This window comes from Bidens hawaiensis, unplaced genomic scaffold, assembly GCF_021521415.1.
Source record: "Bidens hawaiensis isolate Kalapana, Puna unplaced genomic scaffold, B.hawaiensis_p1.1 tig00012956_1, whole genome shotgun sequence".
Classification (NCBI taxonomy): Eukaryota; Viridiplantae; Streptophyta; class Magnoliopsida; order Asterales; family Asteraceae; genus Bidens; species Bidens hawaiensis.
In genome coordinates this window covers 190,939-205,151 of record NW_027492084.1, presented here as the reverse complement: position 1 = coordinate 205,151, position 14,213 = coordinate 190,939, and the positions used below count along the sequence as shown (strand labels likewise).

General features: G+C 38.1%; 1 pseudogene; it reads left to right on the top strand.

Annotated features, from left to right (window-relative positions):
- Window positions 1-8,403: 8,403 nt before the first annotated feature.
- Window positions 8,404-12,083, top strand: LOC143542759 (putative receptor protein kinase ZmPK1; annotated as a pseudogene).
- Window positions 12,084-14,213: the final 2,130 nt, after the last annotated feature.

The window sequence follows — 14,213 nt, the reverse complement described above, 5'->3', positions numbered from 1 at the left end:
TCACGCATCACATATGCTCATGCATCACATATGCTCGCGCGTATCACATGCTCACGCATCATATATGCTTATGCATATCACATCGTGCGTGGTGCATCCGCGCGCGGCGCATATCACATGCTCGCGCATCATACATGCCCACCCATATCACAGTTGCGCATGGCGCAGCTGCGCGTGGGACATCCGCGCGTGACGCGTATTACATGCTTGTGCGTATCGCATCTGCGCATGAAATATCTGCGCGTGAGAATAAAGAGAAGACCTCGCGCATCCTCAGGATGGGCGCATATCACACATGCACATAATCAATCTCGTCCTTATCCAAATCAGGATTAGGGCAACCTTGATTGTGCACGTCAGACAACCTTCCAGAAGGCATCTTTTTAAGGAATAAGGATATGCTGATGTTGACAGCTGCTAAATGAAAGGTGGACAGCTCAGCATGACTCATGGGTTACCACGTGATCATAACCAATGAAAAAGCACCAGGTGTCTCCAGGGACACGTGGCGCAAATCGATTGGAGGAGGCCAACAAAACCCTAATTTGGTCTCAGCTCAATCAGTGGAAACCCTAGCACTATAAATACATCATAATGTACACAGTTACAGACACATTGATTCACATTGAAGCATATTCAATCACATAATCATACAGAGTAACATACAGTATTCAGCTATTAAGCAATACTCTCCAAATTCCCTTACTCTCACATTATCATCTTCTCCTACATATACTTATTCTCACGCCGGAGGGTTACCCCAAAGAGGACCCCTCTGTCCCTTTCTGAGGGGTAAGTAACGGCGCTGTTCATTTTGTAGGTGGAAGAACACAGATCCAGAAGAACCATCGGTGAAATAGTATAATCACACCCGAGGAAAGTAGATCTGCTACCAGTGAGTAGATCCACGTTTCTTCAAATACATATTTTTGTTTAATGTGAGACTTGAACCCTAACCACTTGGTTGGGACTCCATCTTAACAAACACATTGATACCATTAGTTCATTAGACACCAAGCCCTTTAGTATAATGGAGTGTGGATATTTTAGGGGTGTTTGGGATTCCTTGTTTTACCTCCTTGAAATTTTTTTTCCCAAAATTAATAAGTCAGGAGTTAAAAGGGTGAATTATAATTATAATCTCAAAAGTGAATAAATTAAACTTGGAGGGCCAAATTGGTTACTCTCAAATTCAAACAAAATGGACTTTATGTTGAAAGCCATGTATCACACTACCAAAGGTCCAAAACTCATAAAACTTCTACAGAAGTGTGTGTGTGTGAGTCGATGAAGTAAGAAAGAAGAAGAAATCACAAATATCTAGGTAAATTGAGGCTGAATTATTAATCACTAGGTGTTCCTAACAATCCATGTTGATTTCAAATCACTAAAACTCCATTGGTATGCATTTCTAAGTTCAAAATCGTCTAGTGACATGTGACTTAATGTGATGTGACTCTAGTTATGCCATGGTATGTTACGGAAAATTATGCGAAGTATGGAAAATGTATAGGGTTATGTACCCTTGGATAAGACAGTTCTTAAAACTTAGGAAAGATTGGAATTGATGACTGTACTTGTAGACCACACCGTATGAAAGAAAGAGATGAACCGTCTCAAAGCACATGGCGATGGTTTAACTACAATCAATGGTGAGGAATGAACATGAATACCAAAGACCATGACCGAAGCACAGAAGTTCAGGAGACGAGAATGCAAAGTCCAAATGAACTAATTATGTAACTGAGAAAGAAATGAGGAGGCACACTTGTCATAAGAAATCGAGCTACATCGAAAACTGTGGTGATTTGCAATAGGAGATTGTAATCAAATAGATAGCAATTCAAAAGAAGTCTAGACAAGAATCTGATGCCATGCTCAATAAGAAGAGGGGATACTATATAGGGGTATACTTCTTTGTTTTGTTTTTGTTTTTGTTTTTTTTTCCGTTTTACTTTGTGACTTCAATAAAGAGTTTTTCCTAGGTTGCTTTGTTGCAAATTAGATTGAATAGGCAAGGCCTTGAATTTGTATATGTATATCGCTTCCTTGAGTACAAACACATATTCTTGAACAACTTTGCTCGACTCTTAACAATTTTATTATTCAACTAGTTTTTCTGCCTGGTGCGTTGTGCCGGGGCAGTTGGCAAAACCCCATCGTTGAAAGACGGACGTTGGTAAAACCCAAGCGTTACGACGATGAATCGACACGAATTTGGTCAGTATCACATGTGGTTACGATATAGACACCATTGGTAAAATTTGAGCGTTAAACCCAAAAAATTAATTAGTCAAATTAACATATAATAAAGCAAAATATTTTAAACGATGTTTATTTGGTTAGCAAACCCTGGCGGTGGTAAAACCCAAACGTTGTGGTCCCGAGCATTGGCTCATGACAGTTATAGCACCTCAGAGTATCTTTGTTAAATCCCACCTTCTAGTTGGCTGGCATATTCAGTTGTTTCACCCTGTTCTTTTGGTAAATTTCTTTGCCCTGAACACTGCCATAGCTATTTGCCAAGAGATATCCATTTCCTCCACATCATCAGGATGGATTTGATCCAGTTCAGCAACTACAACTGGTTGAACTAGATCTCCAGTGAGAAAAACATTATAGCAGTTCATGAAACTTGCCATCAAGGCAATTTTTTCTTTAGTCTCATTTGAAATAGAAGGAACTTGAGTAGGAGACTGACTAGAAGACCCAATAGTTAATTGAGGTTTAGTTGTTGAAGCATGTTGTTGAAAGAACACAAGAGCAGGCCGTGGTGGTGACTGAGTGAATTGACCTTGAGAGGACCTAAACATAGAGAAGTTGTTCTAAGATTGTTGTGGCTAAGCATACTGACCCTGAGAGGATTTGAACATAGAAAGACTATCTTGTGATATGAGAGCATTATTAGAGGCAACACTGTAGCCAACTGCATTGCAAAAGTTAGCATGATTTATGGCACGTTGTTTATCATCTATGTCACAGGACTTGATGATAGCCATCACCTCTTACAAAGTTAATCTGGCTAAATCTTTAGTCTTCTTGATCACTGCAACATTCATGTCTCAGCTTTGTGGCAGAGAGTTAACCAGTTTGTTGTTTGTTTCAATAGAAGTCAGATTGATGTTTGCAGACCTCATTGCAATTACCAACATAACGAATCTTTGAAGCTGAGTTTCCAAAGACTCTCCCAACACATGATTGAACATATTGACCTTTTGTCGCAACAGGTCCTGTCGACTCCTTCTCATATGCTCTTTCCCTCATATACTTCAATAAGGGCTTCCCACAACACTTTAGCAGACTGAAGCTCTCTGAATCCTTGGGCAATTTCAGGTGAAAGTGCCATTGTTAAAGTAGCAAGAGCCTTCTTATCTTCTTCAATCTTTTTAAAATCCGCATCGCAGTACATTTCGACTGGCTTTACAACCATTTTATCACTGTTTTCTTTTTGATAGGTGATAGTTTAAGGACCCCGGAAATGCTTCTCCAAATTTTTGCATATTTCATCTTCACATACTTATCGAACCTGAACTTCCACTCAGCGAACCCTTCATGAGACAGTAGACAGGGTACACGAGTAGCAGTTCCCATGATGGAATCTAATTCTTGATGCAAAGCAACATTTGATGACGTGTTAGTTAATTGGTCCATCTTTATCTATAGTCCAAGTAAATAGTCCAAAGATATACTAGTCTAATAACTAGGCCCAATAATAGAGAACCCAATAGAGAACTCTAAGGCCAAATAAGAGCAGGCCCAATTAAAAGCAATACCCGAGAACCCTGAATATTGGCCGAGAACACTTGAACAGTAACCGAAAACACCCAAATCTTGTTCTCGATTAAGGTGATATCATTGATTCAAAGGGTAATTTTTGTTGATAATTGCTTGAAGATTTCTGGAAATTGAAGACTAGTCGTTCTTCGTGTTCATCGCGGCTGTTGAGATATTTTTGGGAAGGATTTGATTTGATTTCTGATTTTAAATTCAAATCCCATTGTTTTCGGGATTCAACTTAATCACCAAGTCAATTTCTTGTGAGTTCTCGGGCATTCTTGATCGTTCGCAACCATTTGTGAGGGTTCTCGGGTCATTTTGATCTTTCTCGGTTATCTTTGTTGGGTTCTCGGGCATTCCTGATCATTCTCGGACATTTGTGAGGGTTCTCGGGTTGTTTTGATCGTTCTCGGAGATCTTTGTTGGGTTCTCGAGCATTCCTGATTGATCTCGGCCAACACTCAGTGTTCTCGGGAAGTTTTGGGTGTTCTCGATTACTGTTCACGTGTTCTCGGTCAATATTCAGTGTTCTCGGGAAGTTTTGGGCGTTCTCGGTTGAATTTCAAGGTTCTCAGGATTCTAGCATTTCTTGGGCCTGGCTTTGGGTTCTCTGTTTTGATTATTTGTTATTGAACCTAATCTCATTGGGCCTGATTATTTTGGACTGATTCATTTGGATTATAATTTAAAATATGGACCAATTAACTAATACATCTTCAAATGCTGCTCTACATCAAGAGTTGGACTCCATCAAGGGAACTGCTACTCGTGTACCCCGTTTACTGTCTCATGAGGGGTTCGCCGAGTGGAAGTTCAGATTTGAGAAATATGTGAAAATAAAAGATGCGAAGATTGAAGAGGATGAAAAGGCTCTTGCTACCTTAACAATGACACTTTCACCTGAAATTGCCTTGGGATTCAGAGAGCTACAGTCTGCTAAGGTGTTATGGGAAGCCCTCATTGAGGTGTATGAGGGAAATCAGGATATGAGAAAAAGCCGACAAGATCTGTTACGACAAAAGTTTAACATGTTCAATCATGTGTTGGGAGAGTCTTTGGAGACACGGCTTCCGTAGAAAACTCTGTAGGGTAATCAGGTTGATCACTAAACAATAACACCTCACGTAGTATAGCCTCAGAAATAATAACATGCTTCTTCTGGATCTTTGAATCAATTGCCACAGCTCCCCCATCACCTCTTTGATTAATGGAGGCATGATTCCATAAATCAGTCACCATCTTCTTAAAGATAACAGGAGTTTCTCGTAAAGTTAGTCGTTGCGAGACCACGTGCGGTTTTCCCATTGTCGGCTAGGTTTAAGTTTGTAAGTTGAGTTATTTTGTCCTTAGTATTGAATTACCCCTCTACTCCTAGGTTGGTAATTAGCTCGAGCCTTAGTGAGATCTGTAACGTAGACATGGACCAAGTGATGAGTTATTAGGGTACGTAGATCAATAACCACGAATTAAAAGCTATCTAGATGTCGTTATGGTTTTCTAGCAAAACTGATCGTAAGGACCCAGTTGCCTCGACCTCACCTATGTTAGCCCATCTTTAGAACTCTGGTTTCAACCACATGTTAGCACCTGTGTCATCTTACGACCGTTAAGTCAGTCCTACCTAGGTGATTCGTTTTCTTATTATCGTTAGTTCCGTTAAGTTTCACAGTTAGTTAAGTTAAAATTAGTTAAGTTAGTTTTGAATAAATAATTAGAGTTTCAAGAAATTCCAAACCGTAATCCAGCGACTGGTATTGCATCCAGATAACCTGTGAACAGCAGGCAGAACCAACAACATACTCAGCCTCAGCAGTGGATGTGGACACCGTTTGTAGTTTCTTGCATTGCCATGAGATGAGTCGAACACTCAAGAATTGACATCCAGTAGACGTAGATTTTCTGTCAATATCATCACCTCCATAATTGCTGTCAGCAAAGCTATAAATCAAATTATGAATTTTTAGGATACCAAACACCTAGCTTTGATTGCCCTTTTAGATATCTAAAAATTAGTTTAACAACAATTAAATGAGAAATTTTAGGATTAGTCTGGAAACACGCGCATTGACAGACTGCAAACATGATGTCTTGACGACTGGCGGTGAGATACATTAGGGATCCGATCATCGGTCGATAGTATGTTTGATCTACGGATTTCTCTTCAGGATCAGATGAAAGAAGAGGTCTTTCCACCATAGGAGTTTTCGCACTCTTAAAATCTTGGATCTCGAATTTTGCTAACATGTCCTCGGCGTATTTTCCTTGATGTAGCAAAATTCCTGTCGAACTTTGACGAACCTGTAATCCCATAAATGACGTCATCTCCCCCAACGAGCTCATCTCAAATCTCTTCTTCATCACTTCCTCAAATTCAGAACATAGAGCAGTACTGGTGGAGCCGAAAATAATATCATCGACGTAAATCTGAACCAAGATCAGATCTTTCACAACTGTTTTAAGAAATAGAGTCTGATCGATGGTTTCTTGCTTGTACCCATGCCCCATAGATGAGGCACTAGAGTTGCATACCATGCCCGAGGAACTTGAAGAAGACCATAGAGAGCTTTGTCTAACTTGTAAACATAAGTAGGATGCTTTGAGTCAACAAAACCTGGTGGCTGGTCCACATATTTTTCCTCTATTACTTCTACATACAGAATCGTTGTCTTGACATCTATTTTGTAAAATGTGAACCCCATGTAGGAAGCATATGCCAAAAAAATACGAATGGCCTCAAGACGAGCCACTGGAGAATACACTTCAGTGTAATCTAAACCTTCAACCTGACAAAAACCACGGACCACAAGCCGCGCTTTGTTTCGAACGATAACCCCAGTATCGTATTGCTTGTTACGAAAAACCCATCTTCTATCTAAAGCTTTCTTCCCAACGGGCAACTCAACCAATCTCCAGACCTTGAGTTTCTCAAACTGATTCAATTCTTCATGCATAGCATCCACCCAACTTGGTTCTTGCAAAGCCATTTCAACAGACTTACGTTCAATCTGAGAGATGAAACAAGAAAATAAGAAACTGTTGATGTGTCATGTCTGACTTCTGGTTGAGACTCCTGTTTCAAGGTGACCTATGACATTTTCGATTGGATGACCCCGCTAAAGTCTTATCGGAAATGATCAAGAACGGAACTGCTAGTTGGCAGATTTTTCGGATCATCAAGGATTTCAGAGAGGGGGTTCTTTCATCCAGATGCCGCAGTACTATGAGAGTACGAGATACTGGCAATGTATTCATTTGTTATGACATATGGGAATAAGGTGCTACAAAAAATTTGATGAATGACACTCTCCCCCTCAACCGATGAAACATCGGTCACATAAGTTTCATTGGTGTGCTGTTCACATACTTTAGGAGATTCTAGTGAAGGTATAGTCTCAGTAACACTTTCCTGTTGACTTGCAGACAATGTCTGAGCACTATCCATTGATTCTGACGGATCTATACTCAGCACAAGAGATTTTTGAAAATCAGTAATCATATCGTCCTCTTCATCAATAGTATTTGAAGTCCCCGCACCTAAGTTTTATTCATCAACAAATGGAAACACATTAAATGGCTTAAACAATTCATTATAATCGAATAACCAGTCAGGACCGAAACGAGCATCAGTCTCATTTTCTTCTAGCCAGCGCACGTCATTGGATTCCACTATCTGCTTTGTTGTCTTATTGTAGACTCAATAGGCAGTGTGACCAGCATATCCGATAAAGTAGCATTCATCAGCTTTAGCTCCAAAATTTTGAGTCGATTCGAGATTTAGTAAAGTACACGAACAACCAAAAGCTCGAATGTGTGCTACAGTAGGCTTGTGACCATAAACAATTTCATAGGGAGTCTTCATTTGCGATTTGTTGATCAACACCCGATTTTGAACGTAATAGGCGGTGTTGACTGGTTCAGCCCAGAATAACAAAGGTAGCTTCGAATCACACAACATAGTTCTTGTAGCCTCGATTAGAGTTATGTTCCATCTCTCAGCAACTCCATTTTGTTGTGGTGTGCGAGCTGAGTTGTATTGTCTAAGTACTCCCTTTCAACACAAAAATAATTCAATGTTGAGTTCTTGAACTCTGTGCCGTTGTCATAACGAATTCCTTTTAGCTTCAGATTGAGTTGATTTTCCATGAGCATCACAAAGCGTTTTGTCAATTATGCGGATTCACTCTTATTTGACAAGAAAAACACCCAAGTAAAATGTGAGTAGTCATTAGTAATAACCAGACAATAAGAACTGCGAGAAACACTCAATACATGATCCGGACCAAACAAATCCGTATGAAGTAATTGAAAAACCGATTATAAATTGATGGATTGAACTCTACGGTTATTGTTATTGTGAAATCATTAGTTTAAATAAATAAATATGAGTTGAATAACTATATGATTATTTAAATAATATTTATCTAAATATAGCGCAATTATAAATGTGTACATATATAAACCTAACTTGTCATATATTAAATAATTTAATACAAACGTTTGATCAAATCCATCCTGATGATGTGGAGGAAAAGGATATCTCTTGGCAAATAGCCATGGCAGTGTTTAGAGCGAAGAAGTTTACCAAGAGAACAGGCCAAAACAACTGGAATGTGCCAGCTAACTAGAATGTGGGATCTAACAAAGATACTCTGGTGCTACAACTGTCATGGGTCGGGTTACTTCGCTCGTGAATGTACGAATCCAACCAAGGAGGGAAACAGAGAAAGGGCATTGGTTCTTGTGAGTAATGCAAGAGGTGATAATGCAGCTGGTTCAAATGAGAGCGAGCGGGGATTGGTAATTTTTCTTGGAATGACCAAATGTCAGTTCTCAACATCTGCAATCGGACTGCTAATTTTTCCCGGATTGATGTTGCTGAAGAAGAAAACTATACTGAGGAAGAAGTTAAGGATCTTCAATTTGCCTTCATGGCCTTCACTTCTTCTAGCTCATCCGAGGTAAATTTTGAATTATGTTCTCAGTCTTGTGAATCAACACATCTCGTAAACCAATTCACTCACAACCAAAACCAATTTGACCAAACTTATACCCTGTTCTGGTCAAAATTCAGATCCAATCTAAATCAACACATATCCAATTCAATTTCCAATTCCGAATCACAAAACCTTCCCAATACCTTAACGATCAACAATCCAACCAAACTCAATCCATTAACAATCAAATCAATAAACAATTTGATCAAAATCAGACCGATAACTAAATAATACCAAAATTACACTTATCAGTTCTCAGTTAACTAATTAACATATAAATCAAGAGCAATTGAATCCCCGAAAGCTCTGATACCACTTGTTTGAACCAACGATTCAACCCAGATCTATAACAGATTATCCTAGATCTAAATCGTAATAAGATCTAGTTCATGATTACTCTTAATTAGATTGTATATTATGTATAGTAGTTGTATTAGGTGTATGTATATTAATAGATTAACGAAGCTTTGAACGAGAGAGCGATTTGACAGAGTATAGTTAGTTTTAACTCAAAACTTAAATTAAACAGAGGATAACACCTCTATATATAGAAGACAGGTCTAGTTCGTTACACATTCCGTAACGAACTAGACTCCTGCTTCGTTACATTACAATAGATAAATAAACAATAACGAATTGCCTTCTAATTCGTTAAACATCCTTAACGAATTAGGAGATAACTTAACTTAACATCTAGTTCGTTAAACATCCTTAATGAACTAGACTGTTCTTTAACGAACTAACTTAATATATTAATAAATTTTACATTAAAATAAACGATAAATACAAAACGCTAATTACAAAGACTCGAGACGCAAAACCGTGTACTAACACGATGGCAGGAAGAACACACGTGGATGATGATTCAGCCCTAGCGTCTGCCACATGTCACCAAAGCGCCAAATTGCGCCCATCGCCCTCGCCCGTGCTCGTGCGTGTGCGCGTCGGGTGCTTTGCAGTCTCCGCCAGGATCGCTGGGTGCATGCTAAGCATAAAAGAATATTACTATGGAAAATCTCTTCCTTATAAAGAGCTTCCATTTCTTTCTTAGTTTCAATGTGGGATTGGATTTATCTTTCTTATTTATACCCAGGTGGAATGCTTCTACTTTCTTCCATCTTTCCATGTGTGATGAGTTTTCCTTATTGAATATTTTTATTTCCTTATTTCCTTAACATGAAATAATTCTATTTCCTTATTTAAATTTATATATTTTTGAGATTAAATTTGCCTTCACCTTTACTAAGTTGTCCAATTTGGATCGAAATTTTAGGGATGTTACATATTATTTTATTTACATAAGCTTGGTTATATTATTCTCCTATTAGATTAGTTTTTAGTCGGGCGTCACACCTTGTTCTTATCCAGTTAGATAAGAACTCATATCTTTAGCAAAGCTTTAGTTTTCCAACCGACACTATCTTGCCTAATAAGCTTTTCACAAAAGATACCGCCCTCATATCTTCAAGAAGTTCGAAAAATTGTTCTTTTGGACACTACAAGTTCTACTTTGACAATGACAATGTAACCCGCCTTCTTTACAGTAGCAATGAAGTTACCAGCGTTTACTGGCCTAGATCATATTTAGTATCATGGGACGTAGATTGGCTTTTCTTGATTCCAAAGGGTGTTTCTAATCCTCGGATAATCTTTATTTTAAAACAACGGACTATGGTGATGCCATTCAAAGAAGACTCACACTTGATGTTGATGGCAATATTAGAATATACCCACTTAAAAATAGAAGGTGGAGTGTTTCACGGCAAGCGTTTTTAGCATCATGTACAATTCATGGGATTTTTGGTCCAGATAGCCTTTATATATACAATTCTGATTTAAGAAGGAGGTGCACTTGCATGCATGGATACAAGAGCAATAACCACTCCGACTAGTCTTTTGTGTGTGAATGTATACATGATCTATTCGGACATCATGAGAATTATGACTTCATAACTCTCCCTCATGTGGAATTTTATGGATTTGATTATAAATATATTCCTAATGCCACTTTGAATGAGTGCAAGACGTCATGCTTGACTAACTCCAATTGTAAAGCCTTCCAATTCACCTTTCAAGAAGAGACATTCTTATTTCAATGTTATGTCAAGACGTTGTTGTTCAATGGCTACTACAAGGGCACTCGTTACATTACTTATCTTAAGCTACATAAAAAATAAGTACTAACATATAATCAAACGATTGCTAACGAGTCCATCTTGGATTGCCTGAGTTCTATAATTCAACTAAAGAGAACATATGAAAACAAGAATGCAAATGGGACGCTAAAGTTATGTTGTGGTTCAGTGTTATCCTCAAGGTAATCGAAGTTACTTCATTTGTATTATTCTATTATATCACCAAACAACCCTCCGGTACAACAACCCAAACCTATCTAGAAATTTCAACTGGATTCAAAAGGTTTACATACGCAGAGATAGCTAAGGCATCTAATAATTTTAGAGAAGAGATTGGAAGAGGTGGTGGCGACGTTGGGTACAAAGGCATACTTCCGGACAATCGAGTCGTAGAAATTAAGCAACTTCACGAGGCTATCCAAGGAGAAGCTGAGTTTCTAGCAAAGATGAGCACAATTGGGAGGATAAATCATAAGAACTTGATAGAAACATATGGTAATTGTGTTGAGGGAAAACATAGGATCTTGGTCAATGAGTATACCGAGAAAGGCTCATTATCAAGGAACTTAGGTAGTAACCAACTTGAATGGAAGAATATGTATGAAACCGCATCAGGCGTAGCGAAAGGGCTAGCTTATCTACACGAAAAATGCTTGGATTGTGCTGTTCAATGTGATGTTAAACCACAAAACATATTGTTGGATGCAGATTATAATCCAAAGGTTGTTGATTTTGGTTTGTCCGAGCTATTCGACCAAGGCGTAACTGAAAATTCTATCTTTTCGAGGATAAGAGGGACTAGAGGTTATTTGGCTCCAGAGTGGGAGTTTAATGTTCAATTACTTAGAAGGTTGATGTTTATAGTTACGGGATGGTGGAGCTAGAGATGATAATAGGACGAAGTCCCACATTTGATCAACCAACTGATGATAACAAAAGGTTAGAACAAAAGAGGCTTGTAAGTTGGATATGAGAGAAGGTCCACGGGGATAGCAAGTGTTTCAAAGAGACACAAATTATGGAGATACTAAATCCTTCAATAAGGGGTAAATATGAGAAGAATCAAGTAAGTAATCTTCTTTAAGTGGCTATGCAATGTGTTGAAGAAGATAAAGACGCTAGACCAACCATGAGTGATGTTGTGAAGGCGTTTATGTACCTTGAGATAGAGGAATAATGGCAACCACATTTAGCTCATATGGTTACAGTTAATTGTAAGGACCCGGTCTCGGTGCCCTACTTTAGCTTTGGATTTACTCATAAACACAATTATGAATATCAGAGTTAATTAAAACTTTTCGCGGAATAGATAAATGTCAACCATTCATTACATAAATCTTAAAATTTAAACCATATAAAACATGTCTTTAAAAGAATCAAGTAAGTAATCTTCTTTAAGTGGCTATGCAATGTGTTGAAGAAGATAAAGACGCTAGACCAACCATGAGTGATGTTGTGAAGGCGTTTCTGTACCTTGAGATAGAGGAATAGTGGCAACCACATTTAGCTCATATGGTTACAGTTAATTGTAAGGACCCGGTCTCGGTGCCCTACTTTAGCTTTGGATTTACTCATAAACACAATTATGAATATCAGAGTTAATTAAAACTTTTCGCGGAATAGATAAATGTCAACCATTCATTACATAAATCTTAAAATTTAAACCATATAAAACATGTCTTTAAGTTTAAGCATCATAAATTAAGTCTTCAGATGCTAGCTTCTTTATTCTTCTGCCATGTGCCCTCCTCAAGCCAGCTGCCTCATTCTACTCACCTGCGTGCATACTAAAAGTCAGCTACGCTGAGTGAGTTTTAGTTAATAAGGCAAAATACAATACGTTCACCAACTTACTTATATGTATCTGAAGACACATATTACTTTCTTTATACTTCATTCATACATATATACACACATACTTTCATTCATACTTTATACTTTCATTCTATTATGCTTACATACCTTCATACTTTCTCCCTTTCATACCTTCTTTCTTTATATACGTACTTACACATTTTAAAGAGCATTTCGCCCTACTTTCCTCGAATATTATTAGGGCCCGGTTCCCTCTTACCTTGGATATTATTAGAGTTCGATTCACTCTTGCCTCGAATATTATCAGGGTCCGGTTCCCTCTTGCCTCGAATATTATCAGGGTCTGGTTCCCTCTTGCCATACCACCATACCTTACCTTTCTTTATCTTAATAATTATAAAACTTTCATACATACTTTCAATCTTTGCATTAGCATACATACATAATTCATACTTCATATTCATACTAACACATATCATACACTTACCACTTGAGTATGCACACAACCCCGAAAACATAACAAAGAAATGGGCTACAAACTCACCTGAAATCGGTTCTTCTCAGAGTTAATGGTAACTCCTTTCTTTAACTGGGCACGACTAACTGTATATCGATTACACGTATCAATCAACTATCACTATCCATATCGTATTTCTAGTTTAATATAACCCTCAACAAACGGGGGCCTAGGGGCAGCGCCCCTGGCAGCGGGGTTCTAGGGGCGGCAGGCCCTAGCGGGGTCCAAGGGGCAGAGCCCCTTGCTAGGTTAAGCTGTACTTTAATACAAGTTCATCAGAAAATTCTAAGTCTGGACTATTCTAATTGAATTCTCAGTTCTATCCGAATGACAGATTCTATTCGAATGGACCTTCTATTCGAATGGACCTTCCATTCGAATTGCCGAATTCTATTCGTATGGTCCTTCCATTCGAATAGAAGATTCCATTCGAATGGTCCTTCCATTCGAATCACAGATTCCATTCGAATGGCAGGTTCTATTCGAATGAATTTTTATTCGAATGGTTCTTTCTAATCGAATGGTCATTCGATTCAAATACTTTTCCACATTCGATTCGATTACTTGCTACATCAGAGGTTTCCTTAAAAACTTGATTCATATGCTTTCCATCCTTCCCACTTTCTATTCGAATACTTCTTACTCGAATATTTTTCAATCTAAAACCTTTCATTCGAATACCTTTATGTTCGAATGCTACTGTAGCATATTATTATCATTATTACCACGTTTTCTAATACTCGTTCTCATTTTTTAGTATTATATCATCTTATAAACGCTTTCATTTCTATCCTAGACCAAGTTCTAGCTCACTAATCAATAAAGTTTAAACCTTTATTGATTTCAAACTTGTTTAAGCTAGATCTAGGGTTTTACATGAACCGTACATACCAACGAGTTCATTAAGTTTACTTTTAACATCAAGTTTACATTTTTATGGTATACAAATACCCGATTTTCCTTAGTAGCAAGTCT